This window comes from Citrus clementina, unplaced genomic scaffold, assembly GCF_000493195.1.
Source record: "Citrus clementina cultivar Clemenules unplaced genomic scaffold, Citrus_clementina_v1.0 scaffold_9, whole genome shotgun sequence".
In the NCBI taxonomy this organism is placed as follows: domain Eukaryota; kingdom Viridiplantae; phylum Streptophyta; class Magnoliopsida; order Sapindales; family Rutaceae; genus Citrus; species Citrus x clementina.
In genome coordinates this window covers 14,390,403-14,413,288 of record NW_006261964.1, presented here as the reverse complement: position 1 = coordinate 14,413,288, position 22,886 = coordinate 14,390,403, and the positions used below count along the sequence as shown (strand labels likewise).

General features: G+C 34.0%; 1 pseudogene; it reads left to right on the top strand.

The window, feature by feature from the left end:
• The first annotated feature begins 1,475 nt into the window (after nt 1-1,475).
• LOC18032830 lies at nt 1,476-19,890 on the top strand (annotated as a pseudogene).
• Nucleotides 19,891-22,886: the final 2,996 nt, after the last annotated feature.

Genomic DNA, 22,886 nt, shown 5'->3' with positions numbered 1-22,886 from the left:
TCGACTCTTTACTCGACTTACTTGAAAAAATTAAGAATTTTTCAAATAATTTTTTATTTCAATTGAAGTCGAGTATTCTAGACTATTTACCCGACTAATATGAAAAAGTCGAGAATTTATGCTAAATTACTAATTGTGTATGGTTTGGTTGAAGTCGAGTATTCTCGACTATTTACCCGACTTCGAGGAGTTGGGTTTAATTTTATGAGGATTTAGTCGTGGCTATTTTTGTATTTTCTCTAATTTTTTAGAGTATATATGTGTAAAATTTAAGAGTGTTATAATTTTAGGTATATATTGGGTATTTTGAAGGAAATGGGGTACATCCCACACAATTCTCCCTCTCCTCATTATTCTTCTATAATTCTTCTCTTCAATTCGTTGCTGCTATCTAAGAACAGCAGCCTAACAGATGGTGTTAGATTAGGAAAAGGATTTTGATGGTATTAGACTTTACCAAATTCCCAAAACCTAAAATCCCTAAATTTATCTCCACTTCTCCAGCCGCTCCATCAGCCTCTCACTGCACTTTCCACCGGCAGCCAAAAGCTGACGTTTACTGCCTCATCCTCACACCGAATTAAGGAGCCACCATCTTCACTAGCGATCCACCGTCCACGAGCGACGCGGCAGAGCCAGCAACCCAGCAGCAGTATAGCACCAAACAGGCGACGCAACAGCGACCCACACCCACCAGCACCACCCGTGCGACGTAGCTGTAGCCAATCAAACGCGCACAATGCAGCAGCAGCGATCTCAGCTCCAACTCCACCCGAAACCAGCAGCACCAGGAACTCACGCGAACCAACAGCAAACCATCACCAACTCCACCCCAAGTAAGCTTGGATTTTTTTTAATTATTGTAGAAATTCGGAGATCACTGAAGCCATTGTTGATGTTGTAATGAAGAGTAGTTTTGTGGAAGAATCGAGAGAGAGAGAGTGAAGAAGAAGAAGAACAAGAATGTTTCATTGTTGCCATAGAAAGTGGATAACGAAGAAGAACCATTGTGTTTCAGTTTCAACCACAAATTCTTTTAAAAATTATTAAAGGGTATTTAACATTTACCTAGTTTATGTATTTTATCACTTGTAATTTGCAGATTTTTATTTTATAGGCACTTTCTCTGTTTGTCATCAAAATTAAGCAAATTTTTCACTTATATGTACATTATTATTTTTTTTTTTTGAGATTTGGTGGATAATTGATATGTTGTTGGAAAAGTTTCCATCTATAAATGAAAGTGCCATATGTAGCTCTCACCCACTAAAAAAGAAATAAAAATAAAAATTTATTAAATTATTAAAAATCAAAGCCCGGCCCTCTTAAATTTGGACGGACTTTTAGAACGTTTGGGCCCCTTACCAATTACATGGGCTTGGGCTTGAAAAAACCCAGCTCAAACCTGCAATGCAATTTACCAACCTAGAAAATACCAATTATGGGGAGGACAGCGAAGCCTTACTAGTCTCATAAGTCGGTTCAGGAATCAAGCCGATTAATTAGAGTTTAGACGAGTTATCTCAGCCTGAAACTTCAAATCTCATGAGTGTGAGGCTTTTGTACTAGACCGCGGGAGATCGGGTTGGAGCTGTCTCCGTCGAAGCCACGAAATTTCTCAATGGTATGGCCAATAGGATTTGTTTTGTATCAGGTTGCAATTAACCCGATGCAAACGCGTATTTGTGACCGCCTTCCTCTAAAACCCGACCTCTCCATATCCGTTTCAGATGCGAAAACTTTATTAATTTATTCACATAATATTGATATAAAAATAATCTGTTAGTCCCCCATCTCCGCTTTTGTTGTCTCGCTCTCGCTCACTTTCTCTGTTCTCCTTGCCAATTCAAATCGAATCTTGTTCTAGTTCTTCTACATGAGCGTATTCATATTCTCGATTGCAATGATAAAATCTCTGTAACCTAAGAGGTTTGCTTTTACCTCTCATATAAATAAATAAATAAATATGTGTGTGCATATCTTATCTTTTTTGTGGCGATTACCTTTCCTTGTGAATTTAGCTTGTCTTCGCTTTGTTTCCTTTTGAAATTCAGTTATTCAAATGAAGTTATAGTAACCTCTTGTTGCAATTACTTAAGTAATTTTTTATTTTTCGTTCTAGCAATTTTTTAATTCTTTACAATGAATTTTTTGTCAGTATGAGCTTTGCCATTTTAGGGTTTATAATTTATAACTTACTGGTATTTTCCCTTAAATTTACTGCAAAGAAGAAAAAGTGCAGAACTTGGAATTTCTATTATGGGTCTTCTGAGTATTTGTTACCTGTTTCTGATTCAACTTTGATTGTTACTTCAGAGCTGTAACTAAAAAGATGGCTGGCTACGATTCGGGTAGTGCTTCTAAGGATGGCAGAGATGAAGGTTGGTTGCTTCATAGTCTAGTGAGTTCTTGATTTAATGTTATATTTACTTTCATTTCGGGGAAAAAAAAAGTGTATTATGTTGTACTGTACTTGAATAGTCTTCTATGAACTATTAATATACACATGAATTTGTAGTTGCATAATGAAAATAGAGGCGGAAAGACTAGGTTTGAGAGTATAAATTAAATTTGTAATGCATACTGTATGAACCATCAAAATGTTGTATTGATTACTCCTTTAATATGCAAAATATCGTCATTTGAAATATCTAAATGGCTCCTAAGTGAAATTATCTCGTTAGTACTGCATTTTAGAACTTTCATTTTATGAATTCATTTCCGTTTTTGCTGGGAGTGAGTGCTCAGAGTTTTTGTTCCTTTTTTTTGTTTTGAAAAAAGATTTTATGGTAAGAAGTGCTCAGAGTCTATCAATGGACATGTCCAGGATGCTTCATCAGAAAGTAGCTCACTTGTTTTTGGTTTCACTTCACCAATTTATTGCTGATTAGTTACAAATAGTCTCTAGTACGAATGACAACATAAAGGTTGGTCTCCAGTCTAATGAATGCTGTAATTATTATGTAACATGTGACAGACTGTTTCTTTTAGAAATGGTTTTACATGGAACCTTTTCACGATTGGTTGAGCATTTGCTTGTTGTCTATATGTACTGCATTTTTATTTTCTTTTGACACCTTAAAATGTGTTTGTACACGGCATGAAAATTTTTATTCTCAAATCTTGTTTGGTTGATTGATTTTCCAGATGATGCGGAAGAATATGAGGATGTTAGCGAAGGTAACAGGCTTTTGGGGTTTATGTTCGGGAATGTTGACAATGCTGGCGATCTCGATGTTGATTACCTTGATGAGGTGATAATCTGAACATGTTTCATGTATAAATTTGCATATAAATTAACTAATAATGATAATAGCTAGCTGCATGCCGACAAGTCTATGCATGACAGTCTTCAGTTGGATGTTTTTAGCTTTTCCTTGTGAATTGTGCATGTTATAAAGTTCATCCATGTCACAAATCTTTTGATTTTTTTTGAGGCATTTACTTTGGGAACCATGGTTGAATTCTACTCTTTTGATGCATCCACTTATTGGAAATAAGAAGGCTAGACCTGATAATTTTGATGCTCATTGGTGTCAGTTCTGCTATTATGTATTGATCTGTGGTACATATGCTGAAGAAAATAATGACGTATCATTATATCATGTTTTTGTATCCATTTGGTCTCTACAGAATGACATTTAATTTTGCTTTCGTATGGCCAAAAGGAGTTTACAATTTCTGTTTTTATAGATTTGGAATTTTCTTTCATTTTTTTTCTTGGGCCATCAGAGTTCGTCTCTAGAACTGTTGATCACATTAATGGTAGTGATGCAATTAATTTTCAGGACGCAAAGGAGCACCTTGCTGCAGTTGCTGACAAGTTGGGTCCGTCTCTCACGGATATAGACGTATGGAATTCTCAATCATGTTTTCAACTTTTTTGTTTTTAGTGTTTGGTTGGTGGAATCTTTAGTGTCTCTTCAATGGTATGATACTAATGAGGTTTTTCACCTTTTAGTTGTCAGTAAATTCACCACAACCGCCGGTAGATGCTATTGAACGAGGTGATGTTTGTTTCCCAGGAAAATCTCTCATGCAGTTTTTGGTTTTCTGTTAGTATCTTTGTTTCATCAACTTGTTTTCTTAATAATTATTTCCTTTGTTTAAAGACATTGTAGAAGCATTTAGCATTAATAGTAATGGAAAAGTCTTTGAATCATTAGCACAAACAGAATGGTCCATGCAAGACTTATTATTGTCCAATATCCAGTAGGGGGCCTTCTTTTGCTATTATTTTGGGATTTGGATATGTGTGAAGTGGTTTCAGTAAGTGGAATTACCCTCCAGTCAAATACAGCTTGGCCTTTGATACCCTTAATTCCACAATTAGTATAACCTATCATAATCAATTGTGATATTACCTTTGTATGGAGTTCTCTTTTGGGTGATTCGGCAAGAAAGAAATAGCCGTATCTTTTCAGGAGAAAAAGATGAAGATATTTAATGGTTATAGGACGGGATTCGATTCTTTTCTACTATTTGGGTGTCAACTTCCAAGGATTTTCAAGATTACACATTCTTTTTCATTCAGCTTGATTGGGATCCAGTTTTGAGTTAATTTTGTTAGTTTGGATTCTTATTCTGATGTCTTGGGTTTCAAGGGTTCCTTTTTGAAAATTTTGTATAGCTTTTGGTGTTCTACACTGCGGGGAAGATTTTAGTTAATGGACCTCTGGTTCACTTTTGTAATATTCATTATCTTCTTTGATGGTCTGTGTTTTGTCATTGATGAATTAAGAAGCTTTACCCTCTATATTGGTTCGTTCTTTATGCAGTTTCTGACTATAAATTTTTCCTTGGTACTTTTTACTACCGAGGTTATAATTTCTTTACCCTCTAGCAGACAGATGATTATTTTTTTCATCACAATCTAGTTAATGATCTTTTGTACTAGATTACAGCTTCAATACCTGATTTATTGTTAGGTGGACAGATGGGATTATTCCTATTTTAGATTTACTGAATGATGGATGGAACTTCAGTCCAATTCACGGTTTTAAATAGTTGTTCTTTCTGGTTAAGTTTTGTGATTAAATTTTTTTGGTTTTGTACTTCTAGATTATGACGAGAAGGCTGAAGATGCGGTAGATTATGAAGATATTGATGAGCAGTATAAGGGGCCAGAGATTCAAATTGCTAGCGAGGAGGACTACTTGTTACCAAAGAAGGAATACTTTGCTGCTGAAGTTTCTCTTGCTGCTTTGAAACCTACAGCTTTTCCATTTGATGATGAAAATTATGATGAGGACGAGGAGCTGGAAAAGGAACATGAGGAGGTGGATAAAGAAACTGAAGATACAACAACAACCTTATCAGGTTTACTTTACCTAATCTTAGATTTAAAACTACTAACCTTATATATACAGATATTTCAATGTGTGTGTGTGTACTTTTATTGTTATGATCATTGTAATTGTTTATTTCATGTGGACATTTGGTTTGGTTTGTCATCATGTATCCATGAAAATACGATTTATCTTTGCCCAGCTCTAACATCTGTTTGGTTGGAGTGTTTTCAGCATCAGATTGTCTAAACAGAAATTTTCATATCTATGTTCATTTTTCATCGACTGTTTGTATGAGTATGGGTTTTTTATTGTTCTGTAACTTCTTCACATGTAAGAAGAAACTTGCTTTGATTTGTTATGTTGTTGGATGGTGAGTACATAGTTTGAATGCGACTTAGCCTTTGCCATGTTTACTGACCCCAGCCTTTTTGTCTCTTACAAATTATGGTGAACTTACTTGAATGTTTATAGGTTATCTAATGAAGCAATCTTACCTAGTGATAGGAGAATTTTATCTGTGGAGACCAGAATGGTTTTATGCTTGTCATTTTTTGGAGACTGAGTTTCCTTCTTTCCTGAATGTATAGTAATTTATTCTTTGGATATCTAGTTATCATTGGTTCTTGACCATTTGATAACTTTTGACAATTGATTTTCTTTTCATAGTTTTATTTGGTGTTTGACTTTCTGTCTTATTTCCAGGGGAGCAGGCTGAGTGTGCTATAGCAGTTCCAGATGGGGAAAAATCCCCAGAGGGCAATCTACAAGTTGGCTCTTTGGGTGCTGAAGAAGATACGACAGCTGGGGTACAAGATTATGATGAGGTCAGTTGGTGGCTAGTAATTTTCTTATAATTTCTAGATATTGTCATTCCATTGCTCATACGATTTTTTTTTTCCAATTTCTTTTATCGTGTAAATGTCTTCTTGTATTAGAATGTCTAAAAAAGTGTTTTGATGAGTAACCCTTAGTTTCCACTTTTCACTCTAAAGACTATGAAAGAAAGTGGTGGAATTGTTGCAAATGAAATGCGATTACTCTGAATCAGTGGATTCAGGATGATATGCTTTTGCTTTTCAGGATTGTTTGATTCATATCTTAGATGAATATCCTGCATTCATGATATGGCATGATGTGGCATCGAGCTTGTAGGATATCCTATGGGAAAATTAATTACGTAACATATTTGCAATGAAAATTCTGAGGAAATATGCACTATTTGGTTAGAAGCAACAAATGTTTATTAGTAACACTGTTTTGGAAATGTGTAATTGTGGCAATAATTAAGTCCTGAGCTGCTTTGCGGAAACTACTCTTGTTGTATGTGTGTATTTTTGCTTCTTGGTCAAACTAGTTACCGACCATATGGGCAGGTGGTACAACCTGTAGTTTGTGGGTGCTTTTTTATGTTGGGCTTTTTTTGTAGGTGTTTTTTATGCACTTGTTATCAAACCATCAAAACTTGTGGGTTAATCAAATAAGTATACGAGTTCTTTGCCTACTCATATCTTTTGTCTCCTGCTGATCTACGTGTTGGGAAATCGTGTTGTCAAAACTTGCTCTTATCATATTCCTGTTGTCATATGTATAGAGATGGACATTTAATGAAATTAAATGAAGGTCTATTTGTTTTTCGTGAATAATGCAATTTCAAGAATGAATTTTACAAACTTCATGATTGGGCCCACTACATGATTTCCATTATATCACTCCATCTCACTGGATTGCATTTGGATACAAAGCCAAATAATGAGTCTTATTTTTCCTCGGAATGAATTACTCATATCAGTTGCTGCATGTTGCAAAGGTTGCTAGATATTATGGCCCTGTTCTGTACTGTTGTGCACAGTGCAGCAGTCCCAAGTGGGCCCTATATCTTATCAATTTATCTGAAATTATGAGTAATCAAAACCTGAACGTTTCCCCCACCACACCCCCCCCCCCCCCGCCCCAAAAAGAAAGAAGAAATTGGCTGAAACCAGTTCATTTGATCCGCATACTTCCCACTAGCAGAGTTCCATCTACACATATGTAGGATAAGTGATAGACATAAACCTCACCTCACGGTTTATATAGATGTCAATTATAAACATTGAATAGTGTACTTCATTTGTACTATTATTTGTATGTTTCATTATCTTGTGTGTGAAATGAAAGAATTAGTCTCTTAGCCCTCAAAAAAAAAAAAAGAAAAGAAAGAAAGAAAGAAATGATTAGTCTTTTTGAAATAAACTGAAAAAGGTTGACTGTGATTTCATCATTCATCCATAAGCAAGAGGTGGTGTGATTCTGCACTTTTAATAGTTGATGCCGAAGATATAGTGGGTAAAGATATTTTGTTGTCCTGTGTGGATCGGTTTGTGTCAAGCTACCTATTTCTTGGACGTGCAGCATCTGTCTTTCTTTTATTCCATTTAAGTTTATCGATATAATTATGTCTGTCATCTCGCAAATGCAAAACCCAATCTTGCTGACATGTTTGTTTAATACCATTAAAAACCAATTTTTTTAGTCTGTTAACATAAAAGCCAACAGGAGCTTGCTGATATTCTGAAAGGGCCATTAGACGGACAAGTTTCGACTCCACTTCCAGTTTTATGTGTGGAAGAAGGAAAGGTGATCTTAAGGTTCTCCGAAATTTTTGGTATTCATGAGCCCTTGAAGAAGGGGAAGAAAAGAGATCAAAGGAATTTCACTCCTAAAGGTAGGTGGTTTTGTTTTTAGTGCTTCCAATTTTCTTGAATTCTGGGAGCTATTCTTCGTAAACTTACATTCACGGTTTTTACTTTGTTCTTGTTTTAATTATCTGGATCCTCCGTTCCACCCTTTATTTCCAGATAAATACAACACCATGGACGTTTCAAGTCTTGTTGAAGAGGATGAAGAGGTGTATCTAAAGGGCTCTGGTCTAGGTTTTCCATTATTTAAACAGGCCAATATTTTTCAGCATGATATCTCCTCACTTAATGATGATGACTTGGAATTAGTAAAGTTTGGTGTCGAGCAAGATGCTGCCACTATATCGGAACAGCGTGATGAGCAATGGAAGGACTCTTGTATTTGTTCAGAGCCAATGAAAGAGGAGTCAAATGTAAATCTTTCTGTAGGATGGAAGTCAATGTCGAGTCCGAACGTTTTCCCTCTTGATCAGCATGATTGGGAAGAAAACATCCTCTGGGACAATTCTCCTGCAGCGAGTGACAATTCTAGAGAGAGTCATAAAATCGCTGGAGCCGACGTAGAATCTGCTTTAATGAGGGGCATTGAACTTGATACTGCACAAAATAATCTTCATGAGAGATCTATGAGCCCAAATGAGAAGGATTGTATTGTTAATATGCAAAATTCTCCTGTTTTGTCGGAGACCTTTGGTTCTAAAAGTTCTTCAGATAATACAAGTCATCTGTTCACAGAAAGCAGATACCATCCTCAGCTTTTGAGGTTAGAATCTCAGCTGGATCTGGATAATCATAATCATGCAAATGGTATAAAAGAGAATGTTTCAATGAAGCTCTGCCAAAGCGATGCTGTAAAACGCCTTAGCAAACATTCATTGCAGAACAGAGATATGATGGAAGGATCTTGGTTAGACAATATTATATGGGAGCCAGTGGATGCTGTAGGAAAGCCTAAGCTGATTCTTGATCTTCAAGATGAGCAGATACTCTTTGAAATTCTGGATAACAAGCATGTTGAACATCCCCTGCTTCATGCAGGGGCTATGATCATAACTTGATCTGCAAAGCCAAGTGGTGGGGATTTTACTGAGCCGCCGGGTCAAAAATATGAGTCTGACTGGAAATTCAATATTGCTAATGACAAGTTCTATATGAATGGGAAAATATCCCAGCACCTGCAATCAAATTCTAACAAACGAACTGCTCATGGTATCAGAGCTCATCATTTTGCACCTGCACTTAAGCTTCAGACAATGGAACTGAAGTTAAGCAAGTAAGGATCCATTCCATGTTGTCTGCAGTGTTTCTCTTCTTTTTTTTTTTTTTTTTTTTTTTTTTGAGAAGGAAAGTTAAGCATTCTAATAACTATGTTGTCTGCACTGTCACTTGTAAGTTTTTCAGATCTCTGTTAGTAATTCTGTTTGTGCCATGTACATCGTTTCTTAAGAATGTCTAAGGGTGTGTTTGGTATTGTTTTCCAATTGATGTTTTTTATATTTGTTTAGAGAAGAAAAATTGTGTTTTTGATGCGATACTTTTAAAAATAAAAACGTGTTTGGTAACTTATTTTAAAAATAGCATATGAAAATGAAAACAATGAAAAGATGTTTGGTTGTTTGTCTGAAAAAGTTGGAACAGTGAGAGAGGGTAAAGGATTACTCATTATTTAATGATTTTTTTATAGTTGATTTTTTTTTTTGGGGTGAGTTAATTGTCATAAAGTGTCATTTTTTTAAATTGTCTTTTATTACTTTAGTAGATAAATATGAAAGTTTCTATATAATATCATAATGTAATATAATAAATATATTATGTCACTAAAAATTTATTTAGTTAGATAATTATATTTTTTGTGCATTACTTTTTAAGTTTTTACAAATATTCCAAAAAAGTTAATTTTGTATTTTTTAAAATAGTAATGTATTTTTTATTGTGTTGTATTTATAACATAATAATATTTAAGATAATATGAATCAATTTATAATTATATTCACATTTGTTCATATTCTTATATATTATAATAATGGAAATAAGACATCTTTATTGTAGGACCCACAAAATTTATTGCAATGATCATACAAAGTCAAATTGGTGTGACCCTTGGCAGAGAACAAAAATTTGAGAATGCCAATATGTCGTTTTCTGATTTCCTTCACAAACTCTAAGAATGGAAATGATTCATTTCATTTCTTGTTACTGTAGTATTTTCCTAAAAAACGAGCCCACTAAACAAGTTTTATCCATTTACCAATTTATTTTATTTTATTTATTTATTTTAATTCATTTGAGAGTATTGTTAAACCACTCTGAAAGAATGAAAAGAAGCTTCAAAATTTGTTTCCTGTCATTTGCTCTCTCTCTTTGTCTCCTCAAAAGTCGCTAATATCAATTTATTTTATTTTATTTATTTATTTTAATTCATTAGAGAGTATTGTTAAACCACACTGAAAGAATGAACAGAGGCTTCCAAAATTGTGTCCTGTCATTTGCTCTCTCCCCGCAAATGTCCCTTATATGGAAGCAAGATCCAAGTGCTAATATATCACCTTTAACTAAGAATTGGGCTTCTGCTTGATTTCAGTCTGTATTCTATAACGATTTCTTCAATTTATTGAGAATACAGAATTCGAGAGTTAATGGCTAGTGATTGATGCAAAATTAACCAGGTTTCCTAAACCTGTAGACAGGCACCTACTGTTAGTAATATTTTTTTTTTCTTTTATATCTGTTCTGTATGATTTCCCAAGTTGCTTATGCAACTGAATCACTTCGTTACCGCATTTCATCTTATGCAATTGTTTTTTACCCACTGTTTTCAGTAAAGATATAGCTAATTTTCACCGGCCCAAAAGCTCTATGGTATCCACATGACAGTGAGATGGCTGTCAAAGAACAAGGAAAGCTGCCAACACAAGGACCCATGAAAGTTATAGTAAAGAGCTTAGGGGGCAAAGGAAGTAAACTGCATGTGGACACTGAGGAAACAGTCTATTCCATCAAAGCAAAGGCTTCGAAGAAGCTAGGTTGTCATTTTTCTTTGACTGACATTTATCACTCTATATGTGTAGTTCTTATCAATAAATGTTTGGTGTCATTGATGATTTTAAGGTTTAAGACTTCAGAATTTGTTAAGAAGGATAACATCTTAATTTGTTCTTTTGTTCTTGTAGATTTCAAGCCTGCAGAATCTGTTAAACTATTTTACTTGGGGAAGGAGCTTGAAGACCATAAATCTCTTGCTGACCAAAATGTTCGCCCAAATTCCCTGATTCATCTTATACGCGCAAAAATACATTTTTTGCCAAGGGCACAAAGCTTCCTGGGGAGAATAAATCTTTACGCCCTCCCGGTGCATTTAAGAAGAAATCAGATCTTTCTGTGAAAGATGGTCATGTATTTCTAATGGAGTAAGTACTTTTCTCTTTTCTCTGTTTATATCCCATTTTATTGTCTTTCATTATATTCACTTGGACTTTTATTGTGTGTCATGCATAGAAGATCACTGCACAGATGGATTGATATTATCGGATGGTCATACTAACAGAATTTATGTGGACTTCAAATATGTTCTGAAATTGAAATCTATTCTAATCAAATCAACGAGAATAAAAGTATACATTTTTTGTAGTCAGTAAAACTTAGGAGCAAAGTTCCTTAATTGGGAGAGCATTGCAGTCAAGCCTTGGTGGATAGGTTTTTGCTGTAGTAGTTGCTATGAGAGGCACATGAAGTGAGTCCATCACCATCAGAGATTTCTTTATAAATAAACGTAGTTCGTTAAGCATGTATGATAATAATTGGCACTACTTAACTGCTGATATTTCTAAACTTGGATGACTTGTTAATTAGAAAATATAAATGCCGTTAACTGAGTTTTTGAACAAGAAATGTCATTAATTGAGTTTTGGAATAATTAATGAGCCATTTTGCTTTTACTATCTTTGTCTGAAGACTTAACAGCACAGTTCCTTAATCTTACTTCTCTTTTCTTTTTGCTATTATTATTTATTTATGTCAAATGCTTAATGCTGTGCTAGATCAATTAAAATAGAAATTAAATAGATTATTATTTTATTTTATGTGCTTTTAGTGTACTGCTGGTTCGCTATGAATACCTGCTAGTATTCATATTTTTCATCATAGTGTGTAAATAAAAAAAAAAGTAAGTTGGGAAGTAAATATTCGAAGTATTGCTAGGATTGATGATGTGATACCACCAACAAACCAACAAGCTTTGCTTTTGCCTTGGGTTCTGAATGGTAATAAATTTCATTTGTATATAAATAAAGAAAGTTTGAGAATAAAGAAAGTTTGAGATTACCATTACTCTTTATTTTGGCAGGTATTGTGAGGAAAGACCTCTGCTGTTGAGCAATGTTGGAATGGGTGCAAACCTATGTACTTATTATCAAAAGTCTTCCCCAGGGGATCAAGCCGGCGCTCTGCTGTGTGGTGGAAACAACTGCCTGGGGAATGTCCTGACACTAGAGCCTGGTGATAAGTCCCCTTTCCTCGGAGACATAAAAGCTGGTTGCAGTCAGTCCTCTCTTGAAACAAACATGTATGGGGCTCCTGTTTTTCCCCATAAGGTGGCAACAACTGATTTTTTGTTGGTCCGATCTGCAAAGGGAAAAATTTCCATTAGACGGATTGATAAGGTTGCTGTTGTTGGGCAACAGGTTAGTTATTGCACTGGTCCATCCCTGTATTGCTAAGTCCCATGAAATTTTATAAAGATAGCGAGGATTTTTTAGTCACTGCTAGAGTGCTAGTAATTTAGTTTGCAGGATGAGACAAATTTAAATAAGGGGAACGTGCATCTATTTCTGAGTTAACTTGAGCACATCAAGTAAAAGATTAATTACAAAGTTGAAGATATTTTGAATACCGCAAATAAATGGATATAGCATAAAAGTAGGCAGTAAATATTAAAGTGGGAGTGGACAGAACTGAGATTGGTTTATGTTTCTGCAGCTGCATCATTTTGAATATTAACTAATTTGGGTAAACTTGCCAATTAGAGTCCTTAAGATTTACTTTTGATCCATTGATTTCCTTCTGTTCCTCTTATTCATTTCATGCTCTTAATTGTGTTTAAGTTAGGTACTATGCACGACTTTCTCTCATTGGGAAAGCATCAATTTATTTAACTATACTGGCAAGCATCCAGTTATAATGGCTCCTTGTAATGTTTTCTTAGTGTTTGGTTAAATAGTGGGATAGTGTGAAATTTGATGAAATTTGGAGATTTATAGCATGAAAGATTTCCTTCTTTTGAAGCAGGGGGGAAAAATGCATGGGAGGTATTGAATCTTGTTGTATATTTCATTATAGACCTGTTTGTTGAGAAAATATTTCTGCTTTGTGCTGGAGCTATTTGCCAATCTTTAATTATTCAATTCTGGGTGTGGTATCCCATTCAGTTTCACTGGGGCTGTTCAACCCTTTTTTTTTTGGGGGGGAGGGGGGTAATTATTTACTTTATCATTCATATTATGGATGGTTTTTGGGGCATTACACTCAACAAACACCACTTCCTGTTTTTCCTTTTCTCTTTTGCATTTATATTTTTGTATTGTTTACTCTATATTCTCCATCTATTTAAGTTCAGGACAGGGAAAACATTGAGCGTTTGGAAATAACTGGTGTTGGTGATCCATCCGGTCGGGGCCTAGGATTTAGTTATGTCCGTGCTGCTCCTAAAGCTTCAGTGTCAAGTGCAATGGTGAAGAAAAAAGTAGCTGCTAATCGAGGAGGTTCCACTGTTACTGGAACAGATGCTGATCTTCGTAGACTGAGCATGGAGGCTGCAAGAGAGGTGACAAATTGGGATTTTAATAGCTCCATTAATCTCTGTTTTTGAGCTTAAGATGCTTAAGATGAAGCACATCTTTTAACTTAGAAACAATTATCGGCATTTTACTTGACAGTCGATTAGTTTCTTGAACTTTTCTTGTCCAAATATTAGCAGGAAAATTATATGATATTTGGAGGTATAGTGTGGATACCAGCAAAAATTATATGATATTTGGGGTCATCTGTTGCCCTCTTGGCCTGGCCTCAAGAAACAAGAGGCTGCATGCCTTAGAATTTCATTTGGTTGGAATTGATTAAATTTTGTAGATAATCTATAGGATATCTGAGGACTTAATCAATGACCTCTCTTAAGTTATATTGAGCTGATCAATCAGATGGAGTGTCAGAAGTTGGGATTGCATAGGATTGGTAAAATCATGTCAACGTAACCTCTTGACTTTGTTTCTTTTGAGGAACTATTAATCCCAAAACCTAAGTTGATAGGTGAGGGAACAATAATGGTAGTTCTGTCTCTAATAAATCCCGTAATCGTGTAGGAAAGTGACAGGTATTTTTCTTATGTCAGAGCACTAACTAAAACTAATGAAATTGGGGACTTCTGAAGATTGAAACAAAGATCTCTTCATCCTTTACGGGTTGTATGTTTATCTGAAGTCCGAATTCAATTTATTGCAGTCATTTAGGTTTTTTATTTTTATCTTTTTTACTTCTTTTCTACAGCTTATGATGTGAGTTTGAATGAAAAAAGTGAAATTTTCTACTTTTATCTGAATGGGTCCACAATTTTCTGTCCCCTGCCCCCAAAAAAAAAATCATCATTGTTTTCACTTATTTCCTACTGTAGGAAACTTAATCCCGTGTTTTCTAATAAATAACCTAAAATTTATAACTCTATATATTTAGAACAATGTAATAGCATTATCGTTTTTTATCACTAGGTTCTTCTTAAGTTCAATGTGCCTGAGGAAATGATTGCAAAGCAGACAAGATGGCATCGTATTGCTATGATACGCAAGCTTTCAAGTGAGCAAGCAGCATCAGCTGTCCAGGTTGATCCAACAACTATTAGCAAGTATGCACGTGGCCAGCGAATGCCATTTCTTCAGCTGCAACAGCAGACCAGAGGAAAGTGTTAGGAGATTTGGGATAGACAAGTTCAGTCTCTTTCAGCTGCTGATGACGATGAAATTGGAAGTGACTCTGAGCACAGTGATCTGGATTCATTTGCTGGAGATCTAGAAAATTTGCTTGATGCTGAGGAATTTGAAGAGGAAGAGAGTAATTATGATACAAAGCATGACAAAGTGGAAGGTGTTAAGGGTCTTAAAATGAGAAGGTGTCCTATCCAAGTACAGGCAGAAGAGGAAATTGAAGATGACGCAGCTGAAGTGGCTGAATTATGCAGGCTACTCATGGATGGTATGGATTATTTGTTTTCTAACTGCTTATTTTAATTTTCTCTGAAGAATTAAATGTAAGCATTTGTCGGTTATACTGTAGACTCATTACAGATTAGGGATGTTTGTTTTGTTTTGTTTTTAATATTATTTTTTGAAGTATGTATATGGATAGATCTTAAATAGGTTGATGTCAGTAATCTTTTTGTTGTGCAATTCCAAAATCTTCTTTATATGTTAGGATTGTTGGAGAAATCTTAGTAGTCGGAAAATATCAACATATTATGCTTACTGATAATTCTTCCATTGTCTATTAATTCATGATAAATAATCTATATCGGTTTTAAAATGTAAAAAGATTACCAGTTTATACCTGATTATTTGATACATACTCTATATATAAAGTAACATAAGATTGCAGTTTTTGAGCATTAGCTGTATTTATACATCTGCTAACCAATAACATATGACAAATGCAGTCCTCTTATGAAATGGATTTTTCTAGTTTTGGATTTTTCTAGTTTTTGATGGCCCACAGTTAATACAGATGATGAAATTTGTGGAGCTTATGGATTCTTTCAAAAAATTTGGACTGTCTGTTTAACTGTGCTAAGCAAAGCTCCTCGAATGGAATTGAAACCGTTGCCTTAGTGGACAATTATGTGATTATTGTATATCTCTGTTTTGTTCGTTGTATTCCAAAATGATATATTAACACTTAATGATGTGGCCAACCATACCATGTTTTGCAGATGATGAGGCCAAGCTGAAGAAAAAGAAAAAGAAAACAAAAGCTCCAGTGGAAGGAGGATTATCTCTTGCCCAATCAATTTCTGGTCTTGAGATCGTTGAACGGCTTAAGAAGGCAAATAAGCCAGCTAAGCATATTGCAATTACAGTCCAACCAAATGGATCCCACGCTGCAAATGAGCAGATTAAAGATCCAAAGGAGGTAAGTGGCTTTAGGTTGTCAGTTTCTCTTTGATTTGAAGATGCTATTGACTCTATTATGTGTGGTAACAGGAGGAGAGTCTAATTGCTAAAAGAAACCTGTCTGGAACGGTGCAAGCAATGAAAAAGAATGGTATATCGCCAGTGGGCAAAAAAGTCAAGATAGTGGTAGATATCGCCATATGTATCATTTTCTCTTATTTCATTTGGTAGATTATCCTTTATATTAAGAATTGTGAAATCCCCAATCGTTCACTGAATAATTGTTTGAAAAAGTGACTGTTGAGAGGATCTGGCTGGTGATACAAGAAATATATATGCAAGATCAAAGATGACTCGATAATTAGTTCGGAAGTGTGATTGTTGGGAGGATCCTTTCTAGCAATAACAAAAATGAGTATAGAAGCAAGTTTTAATTTTTGCATCATATCATTATTCTAGTTGGTTCCTCCCTGTTGTTCACAACCATAGGGCATATAGATTTATTTCTGGATTTCCGTATTGTCGTAATCATGCTTTAGTACATCCAGTGTAAATCCTTATGGACAGCTATTATATATGATAGTATTCTGAATTGATGGCTAATTATATGACTTGAAATTTAGAGATCACATCCCATGATCTACTGATTATCGACAAGTGTCAGATGAAATATTTTTTCTTGGCCAGTGAATCAGAAGTCATGTGGTGGCATTGGGATTCTTCAAATCACACTATCACCGTGGAACATTTTCCCCTTGATTCTAGGATCTGTGGATATCTGAAAAATTGACTGTAAAAGGAATGTGTCGATATTAGAATTCCATTGCTGTTTAGATAAGACCAATCTCACTCTTGCAAACAAACACGCATACATTATAACTTCACATGGCAGATTGTTAGTAGATGGTGTAAGAACTGCATCGTTAAGAGATTTTTAGGAATTTTTTTTTTTTCCCCCTCTCTCAATCATATTTGTACTGTCCAGTCATGCCTTGATCTGATGGAGAAGAATGAGCAGACTCTACTATTTTTGCTTCTTAAATTTTAATATATAATATGCTCCCTATTTAAAGGAAATATTTTGAATGCATACTCTGATTAATTGATTAATAAGGTCATATCTTTACATTTGTTACTAAAACTAAGTTCAGTTGAATTTTGTGCATCTTAATATTATCTATGAATTTTTTGGTTATCGTGTCCTTTATTTGTATAAATGTATGAAGTACTTTTTTACTTTAATATTCACCTTGTTTTCTCTAGCTACTAATAATTTCAGAGGCAGTGTACCATGGATCTGCAGTGTTGCTTTCCCCATATAGCCTGTGCTTTGATATATATATATCTATAGAGAGAGAGAGAGAGAGAGACACGCGCACGCACACATACATGCTTCCTGTGAAGATTATCATAACATATGATTTTTTTGGTTTTAAACCAGATGTTCAAGGAGAAAAAGTCATCAAGGGGGACTTTTGTTTGTGGAGCTTGTGGTCAGGTGCGGAATATTCGAAGTTAACATAGCTTCTGTGTGTTATTTAAGGATATATTTTTACAGTGATTTTTTTCCTTATTGACCAGCATGGACACATGAGGACCAACAAAAACTGCCCCAGATATAGAGCAGAGCCAGAAACGCAGCTTGAAACTGCAGATATGGATAAATCCTGGGGAAATCTAACTCTCTGGACCCTTCAAGTCAGTCCCAGCTGAAAAGTCTGAAGAAAAAGAAGCTCATATCTAAAAGTGCAACAAAAATTGCTTTGATCGAAGCTCCTGAAGGAGAAAAATCCAGTTTGAAGACGAAAGTGGTTCCAGTAAAATTCAAGTGCAGCTCAGCTGATAAGCTTCCTGATAAATTTCCTGTTGCATCTACACAAAGTTCCGACCAACTGAGTACTTCTGATGTTGTTGAAACTGCGAATAAGTCCGTTGGTAAGGTTAATAGAATAGTAATTTCTAACAAGCCAAGACCTGAAGAAACACAGGTAGAGTCTCATAAACCCTCTATTGTAATACGGCCTCCAGTAGATACAGTAGATAAAAGCCAAGCTGAATCTCATAAGCCCTCTATTATTATAAGACCCCCAGCAAATACAGATAGAGAACAAGTTGAATCTCATAAGCCCTCCATTCTTATTAGGCCCGTAACAACTACAGATAGAGAACTAGTTGAATCTCATAAACCCTCTATTGTCATACGTCCACCTGCTGATAAAGAGAGAGAGCCACCTCAAAAGAAAATCATAATCAAACGGCCGAAAGATATTATTGATCTGGACAGGGTTAGTCAGGATGGGTCCCCACATGAGTATAGAAAAACTTAGAAAATAGTTGAATTGTCAAGTTTCGAGAAGCGCGAAAAGCAGATCCCTTTATTGACTAATGATTCAGCAAAAAGGAAAGTGAGAGATGAGAGGAATTGGTGGGAAGAGGAAGAGAAGAGAAGAAATGCTGAGAGGATCAAAGAAGAAAGGGCAAGGAGGATTTATGAGGAAGAAAGGAGGTTTGTGGAAGAGCGGGAAAGGTTTGCTGAACTTAGGAGGTATGAAGAATCCATCAGAAAAGCGAGAGAGGAAGAACTCCTCCAAAAAGCAAAGAAGAAGAAAAAACCTGAAATAGGAGATGATTATTTAGAGGACTACAGGGCTAAAAGAAATGATAGAAGGATGCTAGAAAGAGATCGAGGTGCAAAGAGGAAACCTGGCGCAGAGTTGGGAAAGCACAGTGCAGATTATGGACCTCCGACAAAGCGACGCAGAGGGGGAAAGGTATGCACTATGTTATCTCCATCCTTGATTTTGTTACATGTGCTTTCATATTGAGCACATTCTTATTTTTCAACCATTGATAATATCTCTATATCTACTTAATAAAGTAAATTGGACTAAGATTGAAAACTTACTATTAGGTTTGTATGGGGTTGGTTGATAATCGAATTAAAGGTTCCTGGGTAGTTCCTTTTATGTTGAAAAGGGGAATAAGTTTGAAGAGCTATATTGATTGTTATGTCTAATTGTTGAGTTGGGTTTGTTGCATTTCTCTCCTTTAAGTGTTATATCAATTAAGGACTAGGACTTGTTTTGTTCGAATTTCCTAATCAATTATCCTACAGGTTGGTCTGTCAAACATATTAGAGCGCATTGTAGAGACCCTCCGAGAAAATACTGAGTTGTCATATCTCTACCTTAAACCAGTGGCCAAGAAAGAAGCTCCTGATTACCTGGATATCATAGAGCGCCCCATGGATTTGTCCACAATCAGGGGTAAGGTGAGGCGGATGGAGTACAAGGACCGAGAGGATTTTAGACACGATGTATGGCAAATTGCCTTTAATGCCCATAAGTACAACGATGGACGCCATCCCGCTATTCCTCCCCTTGCAGATCAGCTTCTGGAACTTTGTGACTACTTAATAGATGAGTATCATGAGAGCTTATCAGCGGCTGAAGCTGGTATTCAATCTCGGAATACCTAGGTAAACACTTTTGTCAGATTACCGTTGTTTATTAGCCTGAGAATGCCAGAATACTAGATTTTTTTTTTTTTTCTTTAAAGGGAAAGGAAAAGCGCATGTTGGAGTTTCCAGGTTCTGTAAATTCAGTGGGGATATGTCCTTGGTAAAAAAATTGGAAAGATTTGTTGGTTGTGTAATCCCCTTTTTGTATCCATAATTGTGATTCCTGGTAGCTTTACAGAAGCAATGGTAGGAAGCCGTTATTGTTGTATATTTTATATTAATAGATTACAAAAAATATTCGGTTGGAATATGAATCTTGGTTTTAATCTTGCTAGAACATTTTAAAACGGCATGGATTTTTCAATTTGTTCATTTCAGTATAAAACTTTTCTAATACGTAAATGAGCAGTTCAGTCTTAAAAAATACTAAAGATTTCAAATAAAAAAATTAAAAACTTTCTTTGTAATTATGATTATTATTTTTGTATTGATGAGTTTCTTTTTGTTTCTGAATAATCATGAATTTATTATTTATGTCTGGGTAAATATGGCACCTTAATTATCTTTTAAAAATATGAAAATTTTATATTACCTCAAATGTCATTATTTCTTCATTAATTTTAATAGCCGAAAGAGTAAAATTGTATCTATATATTTTCTTGACGATCAATTAACTAATTAAAAGTCAAGACTTTACCATTTGATAGCTTAATTTCCACCGCACTTAATATATTTCAACAGTGACCTAACTTTTTTTTCCTTTTTTAGTTACGATGAATACGAATAGGATTTTGATGGTGTTAGATTATGATTTGGATTGTTGAAGAGAAAAAGGAAAATATTAATAAAAGGGATTTTTATTAAAAATTAAAAAAAAAGTAAAATCAAAATTTATAACAAATGTCATATTTAATTAAAAAATTCAAAACACAATCATTTTCATTTTTTTTTTCACTCTCATCAATCTCACAGCGATGAACAATACAAGAATAATCATCCTCAATTTTGTCGTCTAATTTGAAAATACATCAAACCACAGAGAAGGAAAGAAAAAAATTACTCTTTTTAATATCACAAAACTATCAGTTAGTATATTTCGTTAGGGTTAAGGGCATTTGCATACTTTACTAAATTATTATCAGTCAACTAAAAAAAAAATTGTATTTAGGGGGTTAATCAAGATTTTCATATTTTTAAGGAGTAAATTGAAATATGATGCTTTAAGTGAAGGTGAATTGAAGTTTACTATGTTCTGTAACAGTTGAGTTTACATCTTAAGTTAATATAGCTATTACTTTTTTTTTTTTTAAAGTTAAGGGGAGTGGGCAAGCTCAAATATATTTTTTTACCCTCTTTACCACCCCTAAGAAATAAACCCGGGTTTTGATAGAGGCTATAGCTACACTGGATAATATAGCTATTACTGAGACAATTAAGGAAAAAAAAGAAACTAACAAACTCAATGATATTTCTTAATTAGGATTTTGTTCTTGAATCATAAAAAAACTCAATTTAATTATTTGACAGTTGAGTCTAGCTTTTTTTTTCTTTTTTTTTGTGGGCTATATGTTTTTAGGGTGGAGATATTTAAACCTACTAAATTCCTCACCACAATCCCTTTCTAAATTAAATTTTTTTATTATGAAAATATAATTTAATCAATTACTTAGTTGACCTTATTCTAGCTACTTTCATCTCTCTTCCTTATTAAAAATGTATTGTGATATATGACGGAAATATTGCATCCAATAAACGAAAATTGTCCAAAAATTAACAAATTCAACCTTATTGTAATCTAAAACAAAATAAAAGGAATATTGCCATCATGTAAAAGTTGAAAATAAAAGTTTCTATACCACTCTGAATATATTAAAATATTTTTTGGCCAAATTTCAAAAACACAAATTTTGAATAATGATAATAGATAAAATCTAGGAATGGCAAAAATTCGGGCCGGTCTCGAGTATGGCAACACCTGATCTGCCTCGGGCCTTTTTTTTTTTTTAACACCTAAGGCAAGCGTAAAAAGCTAAGCATCAAGCCATGATTTTTTATCTGAGCTCAAAAAGTCTTGATTCTATATTTTAGAACATTATATATGTATATTTTACAATTTATTTTGTAATTTTATGATTTTAAATTTTATTTTAATGAAATTGGAGTTGAAAATATGAATTTTAAATGTTTAAAATTTTCAATATATGTAACATATGGGCCAAATAAATATAATTATTTAAAATAACATATATTTTATATTTTTTTCATGAAATTTGGATTTTGACTAGACCCTATGCTTATCAAGTGAAGGTCGGGACCAATCAGCCTCATCCTCGAGGCGAATGATTATTTTTGACATCCCTAATAAAAATTTATAATGTTATAGTGAAATGTAAGAGAGAGATAAAATTAATTTGGAAAGAAAGAATAAAAAAAAAAATAGAAAGAGAGAGAAATTGGCTCAAGTTTTGGCCAATATTACAGTAGGGAGAGAAAGTAGCTGATCAAGCGTATTTTTATGATTTTTGAAAATTAATAAATTAAATAATAGTTATAATTTGATTAGAGCATCACCAAAAGACTCTTCAAATAAAATTTTATTACTTATTTGAAGAGCCACATCAATATTTAAGACTCCAAAATATACTTCAATTAAAATTCTTCAAATAAAAAATGATCATCTCTCTTCAAATTTGGAGAGTTGCTTTCTCCCTCTTCAATTTATATTTTATTACTTTTTACTAGAGAATGAGAGTGAAGTGCTTTAATTGCTATTGACTTTTCTTTTAAAAATATAATTATTTGATAAAAATAATATTAACTTATTTTTATTTGAAGAATCTTTTAGAAAATAACATATTTTTTCACTTTTTTATTTGTCACATAGGTAAACAAATAAATATTTAAAAAGTAAAATTTATAAAGACTTTTGTAGATGTTCTTATTATTTTAATTAAAAAAAATGAGGAAATTAATTGAGTCAAATAACCCCACCGTTCTTTTATGCTGGTTTAATGATATTGTAGTCCTAAACTCGTTCAATGAGTGAAAATATTCCACCAACATATGGAAAACTTAAAATGGGCCGGCCGTATCCTGTGATTAGGCAGTGGAAATAAGTCTTCTGCTAAGGATAAAATGGTGCTTCCGTGGATCAAATACTTTGGTGGTGTCTGTTTTTTCTCTAAAATTTAAATACACTTGAATTAATTTTAATTCTTAATAGAACTGAATATTTAAATTTAAATAATATATTTATTTTTTCGTTTGAATCACTAAAAATAAATATTAAATTATTTTTTAACTTAAAAAA